The sequence below is a fragment of the Bombus terrestris genome, chromosome 4 (genome assembly GCF_910591885.1).
Source record: "Bombus terrestris chromosome 4, iyBomTerr1.2, whole genome shotgun sequence".
Classification (NCBI taxonomy): domain Eukaryota; kingdom Metazoa; phylum Arthropoda; class Insecta; order Hymenoptera; family Apidae; genus Bombus; species Bombus terrestris.
Window position 1 is genome coordinate 8,436,791 of NC_063272.1, and position 25,194 is coordinate 8,461,984.

At 34.6% G+C, this 25,194-nt stretch overlaps 1 protein-coding gene across 2 annotated transcripts in view; it reads left to right on the forward strand.

Moving 5' to 3' along the window:
* The window catches only part of LOC100648973 (protein GDAP2 homolog), a 69,247-nt gene that overhangs the window by 6,507 nt on the left and 37,546 nt on the right, over positions 1-25,194 (forward strand). Inside the window, exon 1 of one of the 2 annotated variants that reach the window (XM_048405378.1) lies at positions 15,135-15,611. The exons of the other annotated variant lie outside the window; for it this stretch is intronic. The gene's annotated coding sequence lies outside the window, so the exon portion shown is untranslated. Of the gene's footprint in view, positions 1-15,134; positions 15,612-25,194 lie in introns of those variants that run through there. 2 annotated transcript variants of the gene reach the window in all.

The following is a 25,194-nucleotide window of genomic DNA, read 5'->3' on the forward strand; positions in this document are numbered from 1 at the left end:
TGTCGAGGTTGGCTCTGATGAAACTTTGATCTCGTGAAACGCGTTACAGAAAATCACGTGTCATTTGTTTCAACTTTTGTTCGGTTTTACATATTTCTATTATGTTACAAATTTCCTGAAATTATTTTATACAAACGGAGCATAGTTTCGTTGAAGTCAGCTTTATTCTGTTGGAGAGTCAACTTACATTTACCAGAACTAAAGCAAACCTAACTCGCAACCTAACCTTCAGTTACATTATTATAGAAACTCGTCGTTAGACGACGAACCAGTTAACAAATTAATTCTCTTAATATCGTTTATCGACTTAGAAAAATTTAACAGACACCCGATACACAGATACGACGCAATATTTCAAATCTAACTAGTTGTTAAGCTTTAAAAAATGTAATCCTACCCGAACACTCACGATATATTCAATTCTCTTCTAGCTTTACATCCTTTAAGACTATCAAATGTACCGTTAAACGATTCAGCCATTGGAGTACATCCAATCTTGCATCCACTTCGATCCAAGCTGCGCTATGGGACGTCTTTGTTCGCGAATTTGCATGTCGCAGTGGCGTTACGATTCTTTCGATCACGTTTCCATATCGAACGCGGTTCGCGTGTCGTTCTCGGATATCCGCTGTGTCGGATTCCACGACGGAAGCGTGCACCGGTTTCCACCCTTCTCCAGCCATTAGTTATTTAAGCGGACCCGCGTGTATCGAATGCAACGAACGCACGGAAGCTCTGTTGAAGGCGAGCTCGATTCCCCGTTGCTCGGCCACGATTTCGTAATTCAGGTCATACGTATCTCTTTCTTCCTCTCTTCGTTCACTTCGAGTCCGTTATTATACGCAACTATCGAGCATTGTTCGAAGTATAGTATTATTCTGCCCTCTTTTTGATTAAAATCGCTAGAATCTAACTAAAAATATCGTCATTCCTTTGAGGTACGTATGTTGAAATACTTCGAGGACCCGTGTTTTTAATTTATCTGGTTTAATTACTTTTCGTGTAATTTTACTGGAAATGTCATTTCTTTAAAACATCGTGTATTTCTTCAAAGTAGGTTTCTCAGAACTCGATATACGTTTCAAATTACTCTCGTTATTTGAGATGTATAATAATTACGTCTGACTGTATACGTATGTACAGTATCTTGTTACGAAATGATGACCAGATTTTCTAAATTGAAGGAAAACAAAAATGGGAGAAAAAATTACGAAACTCCATATTTTCACGGATGTTTTGAAATGGTAGATAGGGCTTTCCGTTGGCTATTCTGGCTATGGCGAATCGACATTGTCACTAACAGTGGATCGATATCTCTTGATACCAGGTTCACCAGGCAGCGGGATTTTCGAGAGAATTCGAGAAATTTTCCGCCAAATGGGGTAATTCGATTCGTTACAATGCGACGATGGGATAATAGGTTCTGTTAAGCTTTTGTCCTACAGCGACGTTGATACTGTGACAATTGATATTTCACGTTATTTTTTATGATAAGAAACGAAGAAGAGAAGACAAATATTTGTACAGATATCTATCTATAATCTTTTTCAATTGAAATCGAAGTTGGAAGGTTTGCAGCAATAAGGAGACACAGCTTATATTTACGGCAGTATATTTAAATCGTGTTTATTGGAAGAGAAAGAGAGGTATAAGTTTCATATCCAAAAATGAAAAAATTTATTATTACGAATATTAATTGACTATAAATATGTAATACAATTAATTTTGAAAAAATTAATTTGACTGATTTTGTATTGCTTTAGATTAGGTTTACTCAGATTACCAGAATACGGAGCTGTGTCTTTATCGCAGCAGCTCCTTCAATACTTAAAATATTAAAAAAATTCCACTGTAAAAATATATTAAAGTCACTGTGGTTGATATCGTAAGAAATTTTGGAGTGGAAAGCATTATGATTAGATTACTACGCTTTCGATGACGGAGGCTTTATTGCGTGGGTGTGGTATATAAACGAATGTCACGGCAAATTGCGTAGTAACGTAGTGGAGACCACTTCTGTCACGTGATATAGATGATGTTTAAAAAAAAAAGAGAGAAAAAGAAATAACTAAATATATACTTTACGTACATATATACTATACGTATATGTATTATATTATTGATTAGGTGTATTTGGGCGTTATCTCTGACGGTATATGTCATTTGATTACAAAAACACGAATAAAACAGTGTAGTATGACTTTGTACATTATATTAGTTATCAAAGTATATTACATAGTTATCAGAGTTGGTGCGTTGAATACAACTTAATAACTGTGCTCCACGATAACAGCTCCTTCGTTTCGACCGCAATTGTGCACCAAAATGATAAATCTTGGGTTCGCATTGTTGGTTTATTGATAACCACAATATTCGAATAGATTTGATGTTATTTTAGGTTATTTAGAATATTCAATTGATGATCAATATGTATATAAAATAAGTTAAAATGAAATATTCTAGATTTAATTAATTTAATCCAAATTAGATTATTCCATCAAGCCTCTAAAAATTTACCACATTCTGCTCAAGCAAGAAATTCACATAAAATATAAATACTCGACCCCAAATATTAATCATTAACAAACCAAGTTGTTTTGATAAAACTATAAATATTATATCATATTCAATTAAAATATAAAATGTGGCTTACATAGCTCCCAATAAAATTAACGCTGTCTCATCAAACTCCCAAAAAAGTCTATTATACAAAAATCAAAACTTTGAGATCACTGCGCGTTTCATTGAGTCTAAAAACATGAAAAAAAAAGGGTCACTCTAAAATTCTATCAGCACACTAGAAAACTTTTTTCCTAAAACAAATTTTATTTAATACATTAATTTCGAATTAATAACAAAATCAACAAGATATACAATATAAATACACCTGAAAATGTGATTGCAAACTTTTAACCGGTACTGTACATACATACCTCGCTCAGACAACAAATGTAGAGCCTCTAACCTCTAACCTATAGAAAGAAAAGCGGTGCACCTGTAAAACCATCGTTCCGTTAACACGCAAGACAACCAGACGGTCTAAGGAGCTTTCGAAGCCGTGGAATGACCGCGAGCTGAGCCGAGCCGAGCATATTGAGGGGTTTTCCAGCACGTAATCGATACCGGTTTGATAACATTCCTCGGGAAATGTCGGGTCAACGTTCTGACGTTACGCTTCCATGCGGTCTGCTACTCGACCTTTCTATGCCAACTCGCGCTTCATTCGCGCGATCATTTGGCATGGCACGTTGGATCGCGTCGAATCCTTAAAACCGTCTTCAGGACCAGGACATCTTTCACGTACGATTTAGGTCGCGCATTATTTCTTGTATTAACTGATAGCCTCGCAACCCAACGAGTATCCTCTCGAGGCCATTAAGAATCCTTAAATCGACGAGGAAATGCGACGGGAAAAAAGCTCGATAAAGTCGAGACTCCGGGGGGTTGTGAACGTGGCTAATTGAAATTTGAATGGATGAGAGTTGATACTGCAACGAATATTACGATTATCTGTGGGACAATTACAGTCATGATAGAGTCAAGTTATAAAATTGATAGTCAGACAAACCATGATTTACGTGCAGAGAAAGGAATTAGGAGAAATATGGGAACGGAAGGGGTTGAAATTTTGAGTGGGAAGGTTTGAAGAAATTTTTGATACGAAGTCAATGTGCTTTACGTTATATATTGGAAAATACATATTTCTATATATGTTATATATGATTTGTAAACACTTTTAATATGTTAGTGTATTTTATATTGAAAATACGTATTTTTATAGTTATATACACATATATTAGATACTATCACTTTCTCTTCCTGGTTTCCCAATTATTAATATAGTTATTAATATTTGCAGTTCTCTTCCGTATGAATGAAATACTGTTAGTCATAAATCATTCTTCTTATTGTGCTCAACACACACGCGCATGATTTTTCAGATATAATAAAATATTTCATGTACTATCATTTGAAAAAGTTTTGTTACTTGTGTGATAATAATTATCGTGGGAATACAATAAACTATTAACCTTGTTGGTTGTATCAAGTGATTTGTAGCAGCATTCTAAATATAAAGGAAGGGAAGAACTACGGTTAACATTGACAATGCGACGTTCAAGCTATAGCACGCGATTATAATAAAACAGGAAGTAATTTATTTGTGAATAGACGCTTTATTTATTCGCTTACACCGATACTTTGTACTTTGATGTATGGGTATATTCAACATAACATAACGGTTTATATGTTACGTGTCTATTGCATTAGCAAAATACAGATGTATATAGACAAATGATAACATTATACATGCAAAAATTATATTACTGGTACTACCAGAATGATCGATATGATCAATTCGTAATTTTTCATAGAAATTTCATAGATTCATAACGGCGCATGTTCGAGAATTTGAGTAATTTTTATTCTTCATTTTACGTATTTTTTCATAAATTTTTCATCGTGACTTCTTTAATACAAGTTTCATGTTTTGATGAGTAAATTTAGTGTCAAAACAGAATATGATATTTGATCTTGAGAGAATCAGAATTTGTTGTTTGAATAAAGAATTGGTATATTTTTGTAGGTTTAGAAAAGTCATTTAATTTGATATCAACAGGGCGTAGTTGATACTTTAAAAATGCTAGCTCAATTAACACATTGTAAAATTTTTATCAATAATTTCCTTCATTGAAAAATTATCGATGATCACAAATCCTCGCTACACATATGTATCATATATATATATCGTATTCTATACTACATACATTACTATTTGATAGCTTAGTTTATGACCTCGTTATATTATGCTATACCAATGACATAGACGTCTCGTCACATCAGGGACATTTAAATGGCGATCTGATACTGTTCTGATTATCCTTGTGACTGTAACCGAGTTACATGATTTGTAATTGATTTGCTGGTAAACGCTGCAGGAGTTTCCAAGTTCGCGAGATTACGATCGATGTAATAGGTGATTTTGATAGAGTTTGCAGTAACTTGATTTCACCAGAGGATGTGACGCGTGTCAAATTGGGATTCGATCGAATTGTTGAAATTTGCATGACTTTAATAGATAAAAAAAAACGTATGTTCGCATCTGTGGGGATAGTGAAGCATTATTTATGGGATAAGCATTTCACGACTCTCAGAATAGTTTAGTTTTACGAGTAACACCTTAAAATACGATTTTCTTTACGAGCGTACCTTATGCGAACGCGAAACAGAAAGTGTCACGTCTCCTTAAAAAAAAAAAGAAAAAACAGAAAATATTCTTTGCTAATTCGTGATATTCTCTTTTTTGTTATATTTCGATGAAAACACTAAAACTGTAGAGAAAGAAAAATATCGGTTTTCATCGAATCCTTTGTAACATGCAGCGGTTTAAAAAGATATTTGAACGTATAGTATAGAATACATTCACGCAAATATTGTACGTGTTATGTAAAGAGTTTTGAAATTTCATTAGCATTATCATGAGACACGTCTGCTATTGGGTATATTGCTAAAATTTGAAACTAGTCTGAAAATATCTATAGAAGTTACAGCATATTTACTGCGAATTTACGTACATATATATATGTATTTAGTAAAAGATTAGTATACAACATGGAACGATCTGAAACATATAATCATTTTCAAGCTTGTTTCAATCTTTACCAATATAATTATGACAATTGTGCCCCGTTACAATGCTAATTAAGTTTCAAAATGTTTCATAAAAAATGACTACAGGTGTTCTAATACCTTCGCCAGCCACTGTATTTTCCCCTTTTTGATTTTCTCAATGCAATTTTCCACATTTTTATCATGCCGTGAAAATTAGTATGTGTTCAGAAGTCATTGCGCAGCATTCGTTATTAATGATACTTTTCAACCGCATCATCCTCGTTTCGAAAGGTCACAGTTAAAAACAGTTGCAGCATCACGAAGCCATAAAATGACCGCTGTTGTCCGACCATTTTTTTGTTTCTTATTCTTTTTCTTTTTTTTCGTTAAATGCGTATCTTTCGGATACGTGTTCTTTCGAAAGGCAGCCGTAGATTGTGCTTGTTTTACGTTTTTTGATAGAGGCGAGCTACCATGTACTCGTTAAATATTGAACGCATAGAGAACGTTCGCGTGCGACGGCTATCTAAAGCGAGATTTTTCTAAAGAAAAGAAAGGAATATCAAACTACGCGGAAATTCTAATATTTTGCAATGTCGAAGGTGTTTTTGGATTTACCGATAGAAGTTGTGGAAGATCCTCAAAATAAAGGATTATCAAATAGTTTTTATCTTTGCGGTCTCTTGTAAAACTCATTACGGGTTCTAAGGGTGCTTCTCTGAAAGAGTAAATAGACAAAAACTGAGGATTTGTACGGGGAAGAGGATTCCTTGAAATTGTTTTATTTCAGCTTTGCAAAACTCATTAGTGACTCGGAACACATTTTCTTGTTAACCTCAAAGAAAAACTTGGGAAATATCGTCTTTGAATTTTACGTGTTCTTTAACGCCGTCAAATTTACCGGTGCTAAAGAAATACTCAAAAGTAAAAGAATACTTACATTCTTTATAATAATTAACTTCGTTAACTTTATTCTAACATTTTTGCAAAATAAGTTATGAATTTTGGCGGAAAAATTCAAAGAATAGGAATACAACGCGCTTTCGTAACATACATATATAATTTGGTAATGTATAAAAAATAAAGCTATTCTCAGTTTCTCTTTCTCTTTCTCTCTCTCTCTCTCTCTCTCTCTCTCTCTGTGTGACAGTTTCGAAGGACTTCATAACATTTTACATAACTCACGTTGTATTTCGTTAAAAAATAATTACTCTTTTTACCATCCCCTCTTATTTTAGCACTTTAGAAAAAAATTCAAAAGCTACTCTACTCCAGATCCGCAAACAACAAAAAGATAAAAATCTTCTTACAGGAGAAAAGTTCTATAAAATCGCCTTAGCGTAATCCCTGATTTCACGGCTGTTCATAAATCTTCTAAGGGTTTGGAAATTTAGCAAACACGAGGGCATTCCAGGCGAGGGCATCTCGCGGATTGTTCTCCAATTAGCGGACCTCCCGTTTTTGACGACGTTTTTCCTCGCTGCTCGAGAGGATTCTCGAAAGCGGTGCTCGAGCTCTCTCGAGCACCTGCCACTGAACGGGGACGAGCACACAGAAAGAATCGTCCACCCCTTTTTCCTCGTTCCCCTTCGTTTCTTGCTCGTGGAATTTCAGGATGCGCGGCGTTAGCATGGAAAATTGAATATTTTAATTATCGTCGAGTTTCGTCCCTGTGGATAGGCAAAAATATGCCTCCGTTTGCACGAGTTGGAAATATTTTCAAGATGTGGGTGGATACGAATGGAGCGTATTTATCGAACACGGTTTATCAATGACTTACTTGCGGTTCATTTGAATTTTGGGTTAATTTGACGCTCGAAATGACTGTAGCTCTTTTGTACGATTGAATCACTGTCCTAGATTTCAAACTTTCACGACTGTGAGAGGTCATGATATTGGTTTTTCGGGAACAATCGTGTAGCTATTGCACTTGCTCTTTGCACTTATATTTTAGGCTATCTTCATTTCGTAGACGTTGCAGTGTGCTTGGTGAGAATACACCTGAAACAAATTGCAAACGTAAAGTACAGAGACAACAGCTACATGATTGTCCTCGAAAAAGCAATATCAATTATTAATCAAAGTTAAATCGTCGATGAAATTTTGCATATCCCCTTTAATTTGATTTCTTTGAAACCAAAGTTTTATACTCGGGTCGTCGATAGTTATGTCGTAGTGTGTTAAACGACAAGAATGTCGAATGGAAAATGGAGAAAGTCTCGAAGCGGAGGTTTTAATTGACTTGTTTACTTATTTGTTCGTCGATTTACGACTTCTCGAGTTCGCCAAAGAGGTTCGTGAAGGCGATAGTTTTTTTCTGTTTCAGTTGATCTTCGATTTTACTTACATTTTATCGGTGATACTAATTCGAGAGTGTAGTACACTTTCAGAATATTTGTAGTCGTTCTGGATTTTTATTATGATATCGCAGAACATTCACTCTTTCCCTTGATTTATATTCAACAGTAAGCTTTTATAATTTATATCTTTAATAAGATTTACATCTAAAAATTGCTTCACATCTAAAAATTTTAAAGTCCGAAGTTTATTATATACTCAAATTGATATCTCTGTGTACATACATGCGTTATTTCTAAACAAGTTTAGTGACATATACATGGAAGTATTATGTGAAAACTCTACATGTAAAAATTATACAAACTAAGCTCTGTTACGATTGGTATCTCTATTCATATACGACATATACATTATTCCATTCCAAGAATGTTCTTCATTCTAACCTCGATTTCCCAAATACCCTTCGCCAAACACTAAGGCACTATCTTGTCTGCTATTTCTCATCTTAATCGAACCATTAAATTCAATCGGTGCTACAATGACTGAAAAGAAAATTCCGTCTCCGGTGAGGTTCTCATAATTTCTATTCGATCCTCTTGGCGTCACTTTCGATTTGAACGCGTCGTGGGCGTTAGCTTTCTGCCTACGTTTCAACGTAAAATATTCATTCAGTGTTTTTCACGGACGCTCTCGTATCGATCAGAATGAATTCGTCTCAGCCGGTGATCCTCGTTGCGCGACATTCGGGACACGCGTCGCCTCCGGAATAAAAGGTGAAACGAGCGGAATTTGCACGAGTAAAGAGTAACAAGGAGACGATGGTGGAACGGGCCAGGACGAAATAGAGTACAAGTAGCAGGAAAATCAGCGACGTCACGTGCCACGTGCCTTCTTCAAATTTTATTCTATTCAAACGCTCCAGCTTCGATCATGTCTCGTCTCCTCTGTTCGATCGTACTTTCTTCGTGATCGTCCGCCATTGCCTCGGTTCAAGTCGAGAATATGTAGGGTTTATGATAACGTTATTTGGAAGTGCAAAGCTGAAATTGTAATTTAAACATGGATATTTAAATTTATAATAAAAATTTGTTTATATGATATCAATCAAAGTTTCATATACGTTGGTTCACGAAAGTATCTGAGTGTTTATCATAGAAAGCTCTTACGTCTATGTTGTATGTTGTATGTGTTGTATAAAACACTTCGGAATTTTATTAGCACTGTAATGAGGGTCATGATTGTATTGGTTAAATGTGAGATGCATCTGATTATATATATATATATATATATATATATATATAAAAATTGCAAACATTGCAAATATTTGATGAATGAAAAATATTTATGCAAATATACCAACAATGTTTTGGTAAATTCATACTTTTATAAATGTAACCAATTAACCACAAAAATGGACCCGAAATAGAGATCTGTCTCATGTACTTAATATTAGTAAGTTGTAATAATATTCAGTAAGTTGTAGTAATATTAGTAAGTATGGAATGCCTGATCATGATCAGCCATATCTACTTATAAAAACTTAATTGGATTCTAGAAACATAATACACGTAGAGCTGACTAATTAAAGAGATGGAACCGAAGTGAAGATTTATCTCATGTACTAAATGTTAATAGACTGTAACCTGTAACGTATGAATTGTTTGATAATGATCGGATTTATCTACTTATACTTCACTGCATTCTACATAAATGATGCAATGTGTTTCACACCATATCTATGTAGGAAGGCGAGAACACTTTCTACAATCTCTTGAAACTTAGGCTCGCACCTATTTATTATTGCTATTATATTTATAAATCATACTTTTAATTTACAAGGACTTTCCATTTAAACACAGAGTAAAATTAATGGGAAAGTTAACGCGAAGTTAGATGAATATCAGGTGCGTTCCAAAATCGATTTTTGTCAGAAATTCTCCGCTTTATAAAAGTTTCTTTCTCCCACTTTATGCTGATATGCATATGCTTCCAAACTTTCTGCAGTAATTTATTCAAATTTTTTCGATTTTCTCAAAACGCCGATTCTTTTTATTGGCATTTCGTTGTTACCTCTGGGAGAAGTTTAAATTTAGAATTCCGGAAATCGACTCGAGCGAACGACAATAAAGATAATGTAGATAAGACAATGTGATTGTGATTTATAAAATTCATCATCGGTTATTATTCTACTAAGATATAATTAGAATTATATATTATATATTAGAATTATCGCAGTGATTTTATTCTACATTTTCGACATATTTGCACGCGTATAGTCATCTCTTATCGATTATTTAATCCTGTTCAATCTGCAATCAGTCATGTTCAAGTATACTTGATAAACATTCAAATTGGATTATCTCAAAAACCAAGCCGAAAATGAAAAAATGTCATTCTATATATTTTACGTATTTTTTCACGAGGAATCATGTGCCCACTTTTACATGTTATTCGGCCTGACTCTACATATCTCGTTTTACTTTCTTTGATACAAATTTTACACCGCAGCCGTTCCCATGTTGCAACTATCTTATTAGCAAGTAAATCGAATTTCGTAGATCTTTCTTCAGATATTTTCGTTTGGCGTCATGATGCCACTTTCTGTGCATTACTCTCGCGTTTTTCATACGGATTCGCACACGATACATAGGGGAAGCTAGACGCTTGAATTTTTCAGGTGACCGGTGCCGTGCAACCCGTTCGTTCTCGGAATGGAAAATTGTTCAAAACTCGAGCGACTCTATGTGTGAATTTTTCACGCGAACTGGTCCATGTAACTTGCCTCATGCCCGGGATAATATTTTTCGCTGAAACCTTGCTATTTGTTCACCTCAGCTTTTGAAGTTTTATACTAAGAAGATACTGCAGAGAAAAGAAGTATTTAAGTATAATAGAATGTTAAAAATTTAAATTCATAAGAATCCGATGACTTCCTCTTTTGAAATTTTTTATAGCGAAATAGATTGTAGTTGGACAATATACGTACCATTACGTTAATCATCCATTTAACAACTAAAAGCGATAGTGCTGACGTTTGTTTCTCATGATTACATTAAACTGCAGCAATTATATCAATTATTCTTCTGCGTTCCAGAAAAAAATGTCTAGTATCGTTAATTTTCTAACAAATGTTTGCATGTATCATTATCTTTTAATGCAGGATTTTTTAATAGATTTCTTATTTCATTTTCATAGCGTCGAATTTTTACAGTCGTATAAAAATTTACTAAATTTAATATACTTGCATTTAAGTAAATGGTAAAATGATAAGTAAATGATAAATACAATATATCTTTATTTTAAAAAAAAGAATGTTATGCAATTCAGATAGTGAGGTATCAAAATTGGATAAATAACTTATATAACGTGAGCCTTTGCGCTAAGATCTGAAGCTCAATATGCTTACATTCCTCTAAAATACTTCGAATTACCCGCGTATTGTTCAAATATAGAAACTTGCGCCAAAAGTTTAGTATCGTTAAACACGTGTTCTGTGGAAAGGAACAGTGTTTCATTGTGCTACTGTGACGCAGTTCACTGTACTGTTAATCTAATAAAACAAAACGATTCCTACATTTCCTCTGGCTGATTCATGTCGTACACGCGTTGAATAGTTCACAGGTTTCGTGGCGAGATAAACACAGTTCTCTACGTCTACCTTCTCATGATTGCAATACGTTTTTCTACAGTTTCTCGAGCAATGCTGCGTAGCAACATGCAAAGTGCAAAGAGCAGAAAAATTATCATTTCAAAACCAGACACAGATGTTTATTAATATTTAAATGTAATAAAATAAGTTTTAAGAAAGATATACGTGATGATATAAAAGGCGTCATGTATTATTATTTTTTAAAAAATTTGTTATACAGTTTCCTAGCAATATGTACGAATCGTTTAATCAATGAAACTTTAGCAACGGACGAAATTCTATAGAATCTTTGTTGAAATTATCATTGAATGAAAGACCATAGAGAAATGTATAAGTCGATTTTTGTGGATTTTCTATTTTTGCTACAATCCTGCGAAAGAAAATATGTAGATTAACGTGATCTAATTACGAAGCTATTAAAAATGTATTAGAAATCTATTAGTATCGAAACCTAAATAATTGAGATTCCATTAGATTTCAAGATAAGCGATAAGTAGACTGCAGATGTTTGTGCATTTATGGAAAATTTAAAGCTGTAAAAACATAAGTCTCTAATTAAATTATATTTTCTCAATTCTATTCGTATAAAATATAAATTTACGTAACTGTCCATACTTTGATCATGAATCATTGACAATCCAGGTTGCAAAGAACGCGTCAACGAAGTTCAGAACAAATAAACTCAAGAAACGCGAAGTATGATCTTGACGCACATATGTGTCTCAATTATATTGTTTTCTCTTGACTGTCGCGCAATCAGGAATGAATCATTTGTTAATTAGCTCGTTGGATATCGTTCACGATTAAGATTCGCGAGAACGCTTCTTGCTTTTTTTATTTTTCTTACTCCTTTCCTTATTATGACCAACGTATTCTAAATTCGAAACAACAAATCTTATTCAGTCGTTCGTGTAGCTGGTTGTTTGCATGGGAATCAGAAGTTGTTATTGGCAAGAAATACCAGACGGTAATCCCTGAATGTTTTCCCAAGGAGAGTCGCGCGAATTAACGAGAAGAACGCGTCGTTGTGCGGTTCTTTCCGCTCGATTTTGCGTTCCAAACGTACGCTAACTCGCGAGAGTATTTCAACGCTTGTACAAACTTTTTATGAATGTACATGTATATGTGTTGCACGAGACGTTTTGAAATATAATTAACACTATAATGAGACTAGACTATCATGGTTACGTTGATAAAGTATGAAACAAATCCTAAAATGTACATAGTAACTGCAAGACACTTAATGCAAGCATATAATTCGCAGAAATAATTAAAGTGTTTAGACAGTAGATTATCTATTGTATTAATAAGCATCAATATTCAGTAAGATCATCTTTAACATGTATTATACAAGGATTATTAATATTTAAGATTGTTTAATATTAAATAATATTTAATAATATTTAATAAATTAATAATAAATAATATTTAAGAATATTTAAGATTATTCAAGATTGTTATTCATGCTCTATACTAATTTTTTAATAAATACATTTTTACAATAAATATCTTACATTTTTAGTATACAGTTTTAGTTTCGTTTCAAATTTAACTAATTATGGTAATCGTGCCTTGCTGCAATACTAATGAAATTTCAAAATGTTCTACGTAACATATACAATAAAGGCTATATGTACATGTACAAAAATTTTTTGTGGTAAGTGTCGAAATATTTTCATGAGCCATTGAATATACTAGAAATCTGTACAAGTGGGAGTTCCACCAGTGACGTAACCTCGCGGTAACGGCATTTTCAATGACCCGTGTGCACGGATATCGAATACTTACGTCACGTGTAGTCATTGTCGTTGCTCGCTTGTTTCGATCGCCAATCTTAAGATGTGTACATCTTACGTACAGCGCAAGAAATGAGATAAAACTTTGGCTTTGCTTAGATACAGAGATAAATGAATATTTATGTAAATTAATTATTTTATGAAGACAACTGAAGGAATGGAGGCAGAAATTTGTTTTATCCATTAAATGTTATAGCGATTATAGCACGATGTTTTGACGCTTAATTCTGGAAATGAATAACGTAAATGAATGCGTGTAATATGCAAAAATATAAAATATACGCAAGGTAAAATATTCTCTAGTTGCGGTAATAAAAATATGTATGTGCATAATTATTCGCAGTCCCGTGATAAAGTAATGCTAGCTTAATGCACATATATCATAAAATGTGGTTATTTTGAGATCTGAACTTGACAAGCCAATACCACACATTAAAATTGCAAGTTTTATGCAACTACTATATTTTCAAGAAATCTAAATACGGAAAGATAACACTCAAGGAAAAAAATTTCAACATATTCGATATTCGATGGCGTCTGAAATATGTTTAAGAAGGCGATGTGTCTAAACATTGCATTTTATGCGTAACACACACGTGCAGATATATCGGTTGGAAAGGTCGATACTCCACGAAGACGCTTCATCGTCGCCTCGCTTCTCCTCGCGATTAAAAACTGTCCCCGAAACATTCTAGTACGTTTTATATATATGTATATGGTTATTCTGAGTGGAAGCATCGACACAACGTTGTTTCTGTCTATCCTATTTGCACGTGAGTAAGATTCTTTTAGAAATTTTCCAATTTGAACTGGTGCGAAATTTCAATACTCCAAACTGCTGTGAGCAATCTTGACACAGATAACGAAGATTTTGTGAGATATTTGTGCTATGTGTATAATAATATTCGACGGAGAATACCATTCATGCCCTTGGTATTGATAGAACCGACATAGTGAGTTCGTAAACTGAAACATTGTGTGGCAACATCTATTGATGTATCTGTACGTATCTAGGCTCATACACGTCATACGAAGGCTCTTTGAATATTACATTGCACAAATCCTTCATTACCACATATGTTCCATGAACAACTTTCAGTAAATTTTAACATTTGACGTTCTCGCTGCTACTGAAATTTCATTGTTTCCACCCAGAGACAATATATCTTTCTATTAGAAATTTTATTACGTCTAACTTCGTTATCGATTATTATTGGGATTATTAACATTCATTCCTGACAAAAAGTTAAAAATACATATTTTTTTCGATTGATGCCAGAAACGAAAGAAATCTTAAATACAGAAATAGTTACTTACCAAATTTGAATTCTTCATTCTTTGTTTCATTGCTGTCAAAGGAGTTAGATTATTCAATTCAATACTTTACCGCTATCAAAGGGTTAAATTACTTATTTCAACCCTTCAAGCGTATCAGTTTCAACTACTGGCCGATTTTACGACATCATTGAATCTCTTTCATTAATTGTACTCGTTTCGTCGCTTGCTACGAATGGATAGTAAAAGGTAGCGAATTCTGGGAATTTTTAGCACAGCATTTTGCTGGCTCCTTTACGAGGAAAGGAGACCATGCAAATTGGACCGTCTGGCTGCATTAAAAGACATAATCGAGAATATTCAAACGATTGCGTCACGCGCGAGAACCATTATTCTTATATAGCATCTCGACTATTGGTACGTCCCGACGAAAGGTCGAAAATAATTTACGACGACGTTAAGTAGCTTCGAGTCGCAGTTTCTGCGGTGGATCGCGAAGGAACTGAATCGAACACGATGGCTCGTTTCGCGTTCCTCGACAATATTCGTTCGTTCGAGCTGTAAGCTCTATCGACACTTAATTATCAATGTTACCGAATATTCCGTAATTGTGTCGCGATCGGTTTTCGTTTCGGAAAATTTGTACCTTTCTCAGGCGTTATAGTATCGAATCGTGAAATATAAATTACGAAGTGAGAAGACAATGATGAATGGGAAATAATTGTAATCCTTTTGTGCGATTGGAATCGCGAAAGGATAAATTATGAGTTGGAATTGTAATGTTTCGTAGCAACGAGTCGTAAAGCGTGAGTTATGAACTGGAAGATAAATCTGTCCGAGGAGAACTATAATTTTTTTGTAATGTTAGATCGCAAGGTATAAATTATCAAAATGGGACAGTTGCGAGTGGATAGCAGCGATTGTTTTAGGCTGCTTCAAAGATTAAGGGAACACGAAAACAGAACTTTCATGAGTGAAAAATGGTACGATGATTTTTATAATGCTACTAATCATTGATGGTAGATAGATTTTATATAAAATTAAGACATGATAGTTAATAAGAATATTATGATATTTCTACAATAACTGTAAACATTTCTTGCAATAACTAATTTATAATAACTTCAGAGTTTCGTATTAAAATAATTAAAAGAAAATAAATAAATGCACAAATCGTGAATGAAAAAAATTGAAATTTTCTTAGACTAATTCCAAGATTAACAAGAATACACAAATGACTCGTGGTCAGTTCGCGATAATTCTAATTTATTTTAATTATATTCTTACCAGTTCAAAGTCGTAAGAAAATATTTCAAAAAGATTAGTAAATAACTGTGTCGCGACAAAACGAGTTTGAAAATGTGCACCGTGCAAAGTGTCGTTCGATGGTATAATCTTATCAAAAGTTTTATCTGAATCCCGCGTGTAATCCTATTATATTCCCTACACTTCGCGCGATACGACTCCACTTTGAAAATCCCAGTTGCTCACAAGACGAGGAGAAACCAATACATTCCTAAGTATTATACGCATTTATTCCACGGATTCGTTTACCTAGCTCAAAACTGATGTCCGACCGATTTCCAACGAGATTATTTATCAGAATTAGACGATGCAAATATTTTTACCGGTTTTCCCATGTATTTTGAACATCGAAATGTTTTAGAAGTATTTATACCATTTAAAAATAATAGATAAATAATATTTCATGTATACGAAAGGATATAAAAAATAGAAAAGTAAACTATCTATACTGCTGAAAATAATTATAAAATTGTTCTCCGCATCACTTTGATTTTTACGTCCATTCTCTACGTGTGTACGTTTTTTGAATTATTATATTAAAGTCAATTTTTATCACTAGATCGCGTATCCTTGTATTTTTGAAAATATAAATTTGTATTTTTTAATGCAACTGAAAGAAGAAATTATTAAAAATTACAAGAAGTATTTTACCTTGAATATTTCATATAGTTTTGCATATTATATGCGCTCTGTGCATTTCTGCATCTTAAGATTTCCCATGAATGTATAAATACCAGCAGTCTGTTTGCCACAGTGTCATATGAATAGCGAATCAATAAATTCTAGTCAACCTGTGGATCCTAGAGAATTTCTATTTGCCCTATTGCTGTAATAGAATTCTTCGTGGTAGCGATCCTTTAATTATTTTGAGTGTAGTTTGACTTAAAAAAAGAGGGGCGACTTTCAGATATTCGAAACGTCTCTACTTTAAAAACAAACGTACGAATCACAGGTGGTACGCTATTCGTTGCCGTCTTACAACATGAAACTTTTCTTTTTTATCTTTTGTTATTTTTAAGCTTTGGTCTGGCCTACTTGTATGAAACACTGTATATTATTATATGCCGTCATCCGTAAGTAATGGTCAAGCAAATTAATGCAAAAAGAAAGATATTTGCTGCTATATTTATCGTTCGAATATAATTTGTAATATTTATATTGAAATATTCATATTTCTTTCATCTTTCGCTCGACTATTTTACTAATAAAAATTTGTTTGCGTTCGTTAGCGCTCGGTCCTGTTACGAGTAGATAATCGCTTTAAAAGATCCTGTTATACAATATTCTAACACGTGATAGAATTGATCGTACTGGGAAATCGACGCTATATGTTCATTGTGTGCCAGTTTTAGACTTCTCGAAATTACCCTTCTATATAAATAATCTTAATCTTCTATCAAATTAATTGCAAGTGTGACTTCAACCACAAATTATGAGAGTCGTTTGATGATTCGATCTTTTACTCGATCGTAACGTCAATTTATTACAAAGATAAAAAGTCTGATATTAGCCGTTTTAACTGGTTAAATAATTCTCGTGTTACTTATACCTTTCACCAAAATCAAGAAATTTTTCAATAGTCCAGTTTATCTAATTGATTTCTGATAAATTCATCATCGCACGATATTCATTCTCGAATCATTTGCAGTTGAAACAGCATTTCGATTGCGTGTCAAACGAAAGTTTACACAAGAAACAATCAAACGTGATCTAAGAAAAATGAGCAAGATCTTTCATATCTTCGCGTGACTCTGTCGAACAACCAACAAACAGGGCTGGAGAAATCATCGAGATGTTGGATGGTTGTATAGAAAGAATGTTATCGATGCTAGAAACCATTCGTTGACACATCGTTTGCACATTGATAACGCCATGGAGTTAGCTAATATTTAATCAATGATCGATCTGGCAACTGCTAGCGCAATCTCGAGATCAGATCCTCGTTCCATGTTGCTCACTGACTCATCAGCGATTTGTCGAAGCATGATCGTTGCTCGGATCGCTGCTCGAATAGCTCCGGGCGAATTTTCTGATCGATTGTACCATTATTCGAGACGAAACGATTACTTTAGAATCGTTGGAAACGTGGGTATTTTACAGAAGATGTCGTAATTTTGCTATAAAAGCGACACAATTTGAACAACTTTTTTTTTTTGAAGTATCATATATCAGCAAGATCTTCACGATCATAAGGCCTTTTCAAGGTTATACACTAAAAATGATCAAACTAATGCTAACTACGTGGAATAAAGTTCACTTTCATCGATTTTAAACCAAATTATAATCATTTTATATCATCAATGGAAAACCTCGTAGATAAAACAATTGATTTGTTGTAGATACAAAAATCATGGAATAGGATCCACTCCATCGATTTTAAACCTGTAAGACGTGTAAAAGACGTGTAACATCTGGATCTTTTCCACGAATGAGATATTATTATATATTATTATTATAAGAGATATTATTAAAATATTAAAAACCGGGAATTTTCCAAAAATGTGTATACCATCGAATATTCGCAAGTCTTTTCGACTTCACGAATTACGTGAAACGAAACGCAGTAGATCCCACGTGTGCTTGCCCACGCGAACGTAACCGTGATAATTCCTTTACAATCGTCGACCTTTTCGTGCAAGCGCGTTAATTACCATCGAAAAAAGAACAAGAAGAAAGGAAGGAAAAAAATTGGAGGGATATTTTTATCTGCGACGATTCGTTTCCCCGCAATTTCTCTTTCGATCGACGTATCTTAGCCGGAGGATCAATTAAAAACGGTGTTTTCTCTCGCCTTCGGTTTCTCTCGTAACTGTTAATTTCACCGACGATTAATGCCACTGCTGGATGAAGCTGTCCCACGGGATTTTTCCTCTATGCAAATTCCACGGCTGCTTATTCCACGGCATGGAAAACGGTGACCTGGAAAGCGGGGCTCCATTCGTCGAGAACAATTTCCCCGTTGGGGCCAATAAAACCACGCGTACTACACCTTCTTTCCCTCGTCCACGTATCGGTGAAACGTGACGAAGAAAACGGTGATCTCTCCTTTTATCGCGGTGCAAACGACATGGAATCAAGCGATCAACGATCGTTAACCGTCGCGTACCGTCGCTCCTCTCGTCAGATAAGCCGACGTCGATATCGCCGCTTGTCACCTTTTGACTAGTTTCAGGAAATTTCCATCGTCCGTAAAGGTGAAATCGAACGGCGTAAGTATTTGTTGAAGAGAAAGTGAACTTGTTTTCTTTTCAAATTCAGTCAATTTTATTTTGTAAAATTAGTCGAACAGTGAGATTGAAGTTAAAGGAGTTTTCAAGACCTACAAGACTTGTAAGGTGCAAACAAGTTGCGTTGTGAAAAGTGTTTTAGGAGAAGTTTCAAATAAAAGTTACTTTGAAATGTTTCATTAGAGGAAAATGGTGCGTGGATTGAATTTCTGATATCTCAGTCTGTCGTTGAATTTATCTTGTTCAAATTCGAACTGCAGAATTTCTGTTTTGCTTGTACCGACTTTGACGAGCTGCTGGTAGCTCGTGAAACGTGTTAGCACGAACTAGAACGTCGTTTCGATAATTAATTGGGTCAACATGTTCATAGTGCAACGTGTTCATAGATTGCTACGTTCCAGAGATAGATTCTGTTGACTTTGATGTCTGAGTGATTTATCATTCATCATGATTCATTTGTTAGTTTATTAATTATTTCGTTAATATTAGAAACACGGGATATTACACCAGTTACACTAGACTAGTGCATATTGCATACACAGAGTCTAGTACTTACAGCTAATAAGAAGTTTCCTGTTGAATGTACTTATTTTATTAAAGAATAGTCGACTCGAACACTAAAATAAGGAATACCAACAATGAGAAACATAAGTTAATGAAACCAAACAGAGATGGGTTCGGGCAATAAGAAAAACTGAAGCGAAGACGCCAAGATAAAATTCTAACTACAGAAAGAAAACAGCGCAAGGCGAAATATAATTAAAAATGACAAACATAAATACATAAGAAAGAATCTCCATAGAAAGAAACACAATAAGAAAACTGCGAGATTCCCTGAAATAAAAACGACCTATCTAAATAGAAATCTAAAGAATTTCTAGTATTCCCCTAAGGGTATATATCAAAAATGGGAGAGTAACAGCAGCTTCAAGTATGCCGCGATATTGAACTAGAAAGTTACCGATGTGAAAATACAACACGATATACGTGAACTATACACGTTCGATAGTATATACCGTATTTCCTGTAGTCTTTTTCACGCTGTAACTTAAAATCTCCATCTTCTCAGCTATCCCCCTATTCACCCCTTCGTATGTTCCCAGAATGTACGTGTGTATATCATATAAACTTCGCTCGACTTTTTCACCGATTTTTAGCGTTATATATCGTGGAAGCTATAATATCCTCGTTTCTTTGTTATATCAAATTATCAATCGCAGATTCATTGGAATCGCGTCTAACAATCTAAGACGCGGAACAGATAAGGCGTTCCACTCTCGACAAAAGACGCGCGAAAGGACTGTGTCAAGAGCTCTTTGCTTTGGCTCGCGAAAGAACATGCCAACACGTCTCGATTTTCGTTCAAGATGTACGTAGTACTGGATATATACGCCACGACAAAAGAACGACAATGTAGGCTCGCTTTTGTTATCTTGCAATTTAGAGAAAAACAACCTCAATACGAAATTTGATACTTCCGTCATATCAAGAGAGAAACTAAAATGGACGCATCATTGGTGTTACGTCGCGTGAGATGGTCCGTGCGACGTCCTTCATTGTCTGACCGTCAAGGCCCAAGCACCATTATACAGACCCTCAATGAACCTAAGGCCCCACCGTAAACTGAATCTTATTAGCTTGCAGGAACCTTTAATCCTGCAAGTATTTTCGGTTTATGGCTGATCCTTAGAACAGTCCTTAGGTTTATTGCACGTTCTTACAAATTACGGAGATTGTCTAACAGAAAAGTCTCCCATGAGCCACGTTGATAGGAGGCTCCTTCCTCCTATCTTCATTCCTAACGTTGGTCATAACCAATGGGCAACACGGATCGTCACCCTTACTTTCCTAACGAAAAGTATGAGCAACGAATCCGCTTTCTTCATACAACAAAGACAGCCACTCCGAACTTTCTTCCGTAATCACACAAAAACGAACTTAACTTGTTCTCACAACTACAGAGCATTCACTTGTGCTCTAGACTTCTCTCTATGCTTGATCTCTAGACTCTAGACTCTATGCTAGATCTCTAGATTGATCTCTAGACTTGTCACAAACAGTAACATTCGAGTAACAGTCAAAGCTCACCAGTAACAGTTAAAACACAAGAGGAACAAGAGTCAGAAGTCAAGTCAGCAGAATCGCCAAGTCGAAGACAGTCAATCGACAGAAGATACATCATCATAGTCGTCAACACGAAACGAGTCTCAGGTCGTACATATTAACCTGTTAATATCAGCATTATATTCAGTCTATCACCATTATCTTAATCGAAATAGGGGGTCGATCGATTCGTGGCGTAATTATTCGAATCGTAATGGGAATTTACGATTCCTGTTGGCGCGTTTCTCCGAGATCGCATCTCCTTGCGAACGGTCGAAACTTCAATTGGATTAAAAAGAATATAAAAATGTTAACAGGTCTAGGTACATTGGAAAAAGGTTAATATTCATTAAAACGCGAATGTTGATTCATTAGAAATGAAAAGCAAGATTAAAATACATCAGCATTAAAATTCATATGGATTTGAAATTAGAGCAAACAACTAGAAGTACTAAGATCTTATAATCTTTTTATCTATCAAAGATTGTCTAGTAATGGGATCCTGACTTCCAATATAGCGAAAAATTTCTTGAAAATTATGATTTTTATATATGAAACTCTTTCGAAGTAACTTTAGACTGAAATTAATAATTATATTTATGGCTAGCCTTTTCCACCTGTTTAACGTACACGTATACGCTTTTTGATACATATATTTCTATCTTGTTTATTAAATATTCGCTATACAGCGGCTGCAAAAAGTACTTGTACACCATTGTACTCGTTATAGTATTTACATATTAATTAATTAGTTGAGAACATGGAGAGCTTGTAGAAGATTAATTAGGTCAAGAAATGCAGAACCGGACGAAAAGACGGTCCACTGAAAAATAAGAGTATGTTCATAATATTTTTCGTAATCATTGTATTTCAGATTCATTTAATTACTTAACTTCTCAAGGAACAAATTAATGAAAATCAGAAAAGAATAATTATTTCTCACTTCTCTGAGAAGAATAATATATACCTTGAGCCTTAAGCTTAATTATTCATGAGAGAATTTCATACATTCATGAATACTTATCGACAATGTATATCTCAAGCGGTTAATTACCTTATGTAATTATGATCTGCATTATAAATTTCGCAGTCCACAACAACCATCTCAGTAACTTAATTCTGATAATATAACTATTCATCCCAATACAACAATACACTATACAACGATACTTGAAAAAATCCATTGTTTCTTTCAAAGACACAACAAACTTTATACTTTCAACAGGCCTAATAAATTTCATATTTCGATCTACACTTTCCTCGATTCATTGGGTCAACTAAGAGAACTTGGCGATATTACTTCAGCCAATTCTCCATAACGCAATTAATGGGTCGAGTGGAGCGGAATCTGGAGATCCTCTTTTCCCTTGATATTTTTTTTTCCGAGCCAGCTGTTTTCAGCTTCATCGGCGGGAACAGGCGGTCATAAAGGATTTGTTTGGAAGCCCCGCGTTACAGAACGGCGTAATATCGAAAAGGCTTCTTCGGTGCATTCGTCTGCCACGGTTAACACATTCCATCACCCCTTTCGCGAGTAACCAATGGGTCACCGTGCTGTCACGTTTAATCGTAGCCTGTTACGACTACGCATTCAATCGTGCTATTCTTTCTTCGTTTTGTTAAGTCGTTAACACGTTGAATTCTACGGTAGTCATCGGTGACCCATGTTTTATTAAATTAATAAATTTATTTTAATAAATTTTTCAGAATAAATTTTAAATGCAATAGATTTTATGCACTAACAAATAAATAACAGCGTGAATGGCGTTGATAACATCGTCAGAGAAAAAGTGGACAAACATAGTATAATATTGCAAGGATTAAATGTTATGGTGATATATATTTCGATCTATCGCGACTCCCAGGCCAAAATATCGAAAATATGTGAATCTATAAAAATGGGAAAATATCTAAAAAAAAATATTCCTTATACGTAATTCATTGTACTCTAATTGTGGAAATTACCCATGAGTCTATTATTCTTTTTCTTTATCTAACATTTATCGAGCTCATGGGTATTTTTATACCTCGTCATAATGAATTACCTCGAACGACTTCAATGACTCGCCACAGTGATGGTAAATTATTTCGTGATTATAAGTAACAGGAATTTTTAATCTATCTATCTGTGTTATTTGAAATTCTTTGTGTTAGTGTTGGAATTAGATTGAATTAATTGTAAAGGAGATACACACAGTTTAATAGGGAACATCAATGTTTTCGTTATCTACGTATTTCATTGTGAGTTATTAATGATGCATTCGTTATTCTTTGGATTCTTCGTACTATCGTTAGTCGACGTGGTTTATTAATAGTTGACGACATCTCCAATGATATTCAGCAGCATAAATTATTTAGTCAAGGCATTCTTTGTAATTCCTTTTGTCGACCCTCTAATCAACTGATTTAGCAAATTACCTTTCAAACGCCGCTTTTTTTGGGCTATTTCTGGCCAAATGATATCTTTCAAAATATTAAATAGCTCTTTTTTTCAATTTGAGGAAAATATAAAACTTGAGATATATAAATTCGAAAAATCAGAGTTAAAAAATACTCGTCTTATAATTTTTCCAACGATTCGCAATTCTGATCTAACGTGTATTACCCCGAATAAAATATTTGAATAAAAATTCTCTTTAGCATCATGAATAAATGATTTCATCTACATTTTCATAAAAAAGCATAGTCATGTAATGAGAAAGCACATAGTGTAAGGAAAAACCAAAAGATTATGATTCTTCGTAGGAATGAAACATTTACGTGATTAGGCACATAGACAGGAGCAATTATGTTATTCAAGGAATTTGTTTCGACGATGAAAACCGCGTGTTTACGTATGTAAATCTGTACAGGTGGAGGCACGGACAGATTTGTTGAGCGCGCGTTCATCGGGGAATATTAATGGGAACGAGTATGCATATCGTGCCGGATGGAATTGGGATAAACATGCATTCGCGATTTCTCGTTATCCCGGCGTTTCGATGCTCATGTTTATTCGCTTGCTGATTTAGAGGTGCGATTAAATTTTGGCGCACGATACCACAATTAATAAATTCTTTTAGCAGAGAAAATATGGCACTTCACGTTTCTATATATAAAGTTATATTGTAGTACACTTTTTACAAAATCAAAGAATCTTTCATGTTTTACAATTTATTTAATAGTCTAGGTCAAACACTTCCTAGCAAAATATTCTATTACTTCGCTATTGGAGGCCTACTTTTAAAGCCTTATTTTGCTAAAACTAATTTTATTAAGTGACTATAACACACCAGCGTTGATAAATAGCTGAATTACAACGTAGCGTTCGATTTTGATCAGTATAATTCTAGTATCAAGCTTAACCTTTTAATCTAAACTTCACCGTGCTCTACATACCTTGAATGCTCGAATTAACATCGAACCCCAATCATTATTTCAATAGATACACTTTTATTTATTTAACATAAGGCAAACTTAAACATCAGCATTTCTTACCTTAGACATTTAATTTACCATTGAACTTTATTATGACTGCCATTCAAACTTTTACCATCTCAATAATTCCGAAAAATTCTTTCTATTTCTGCACTAACTACCAAAATTCCTTTGCAAGTATGGCATCGATATACTGATCGAATGATCAGAATGATCAGTCTGTTTGGCCTGGGGCGGGTGGAGGGATGCATTCGGTTTCCTCTCTGGTTGGCGAGGCATTTTGAACGAGAAGCCCCGCGGGGTGAGAAGCGAGACACGAAGTAGCTCGCAAATGTTCACCTTGCTTCGAATGTGGAACATCGATTGACCGGTGAGCCGTGTGTGTTAGGTCGTTTGTTGTTTAATAGAAAGGCGGCTGTGGGTCTCCGGGTGGTCGACGGCGGATGGGAAACAAAGCTCGTCTGAAAGCACGGCCCTGGCGACACGCGGCGAATGAAAGTCGTACACTCTCTCG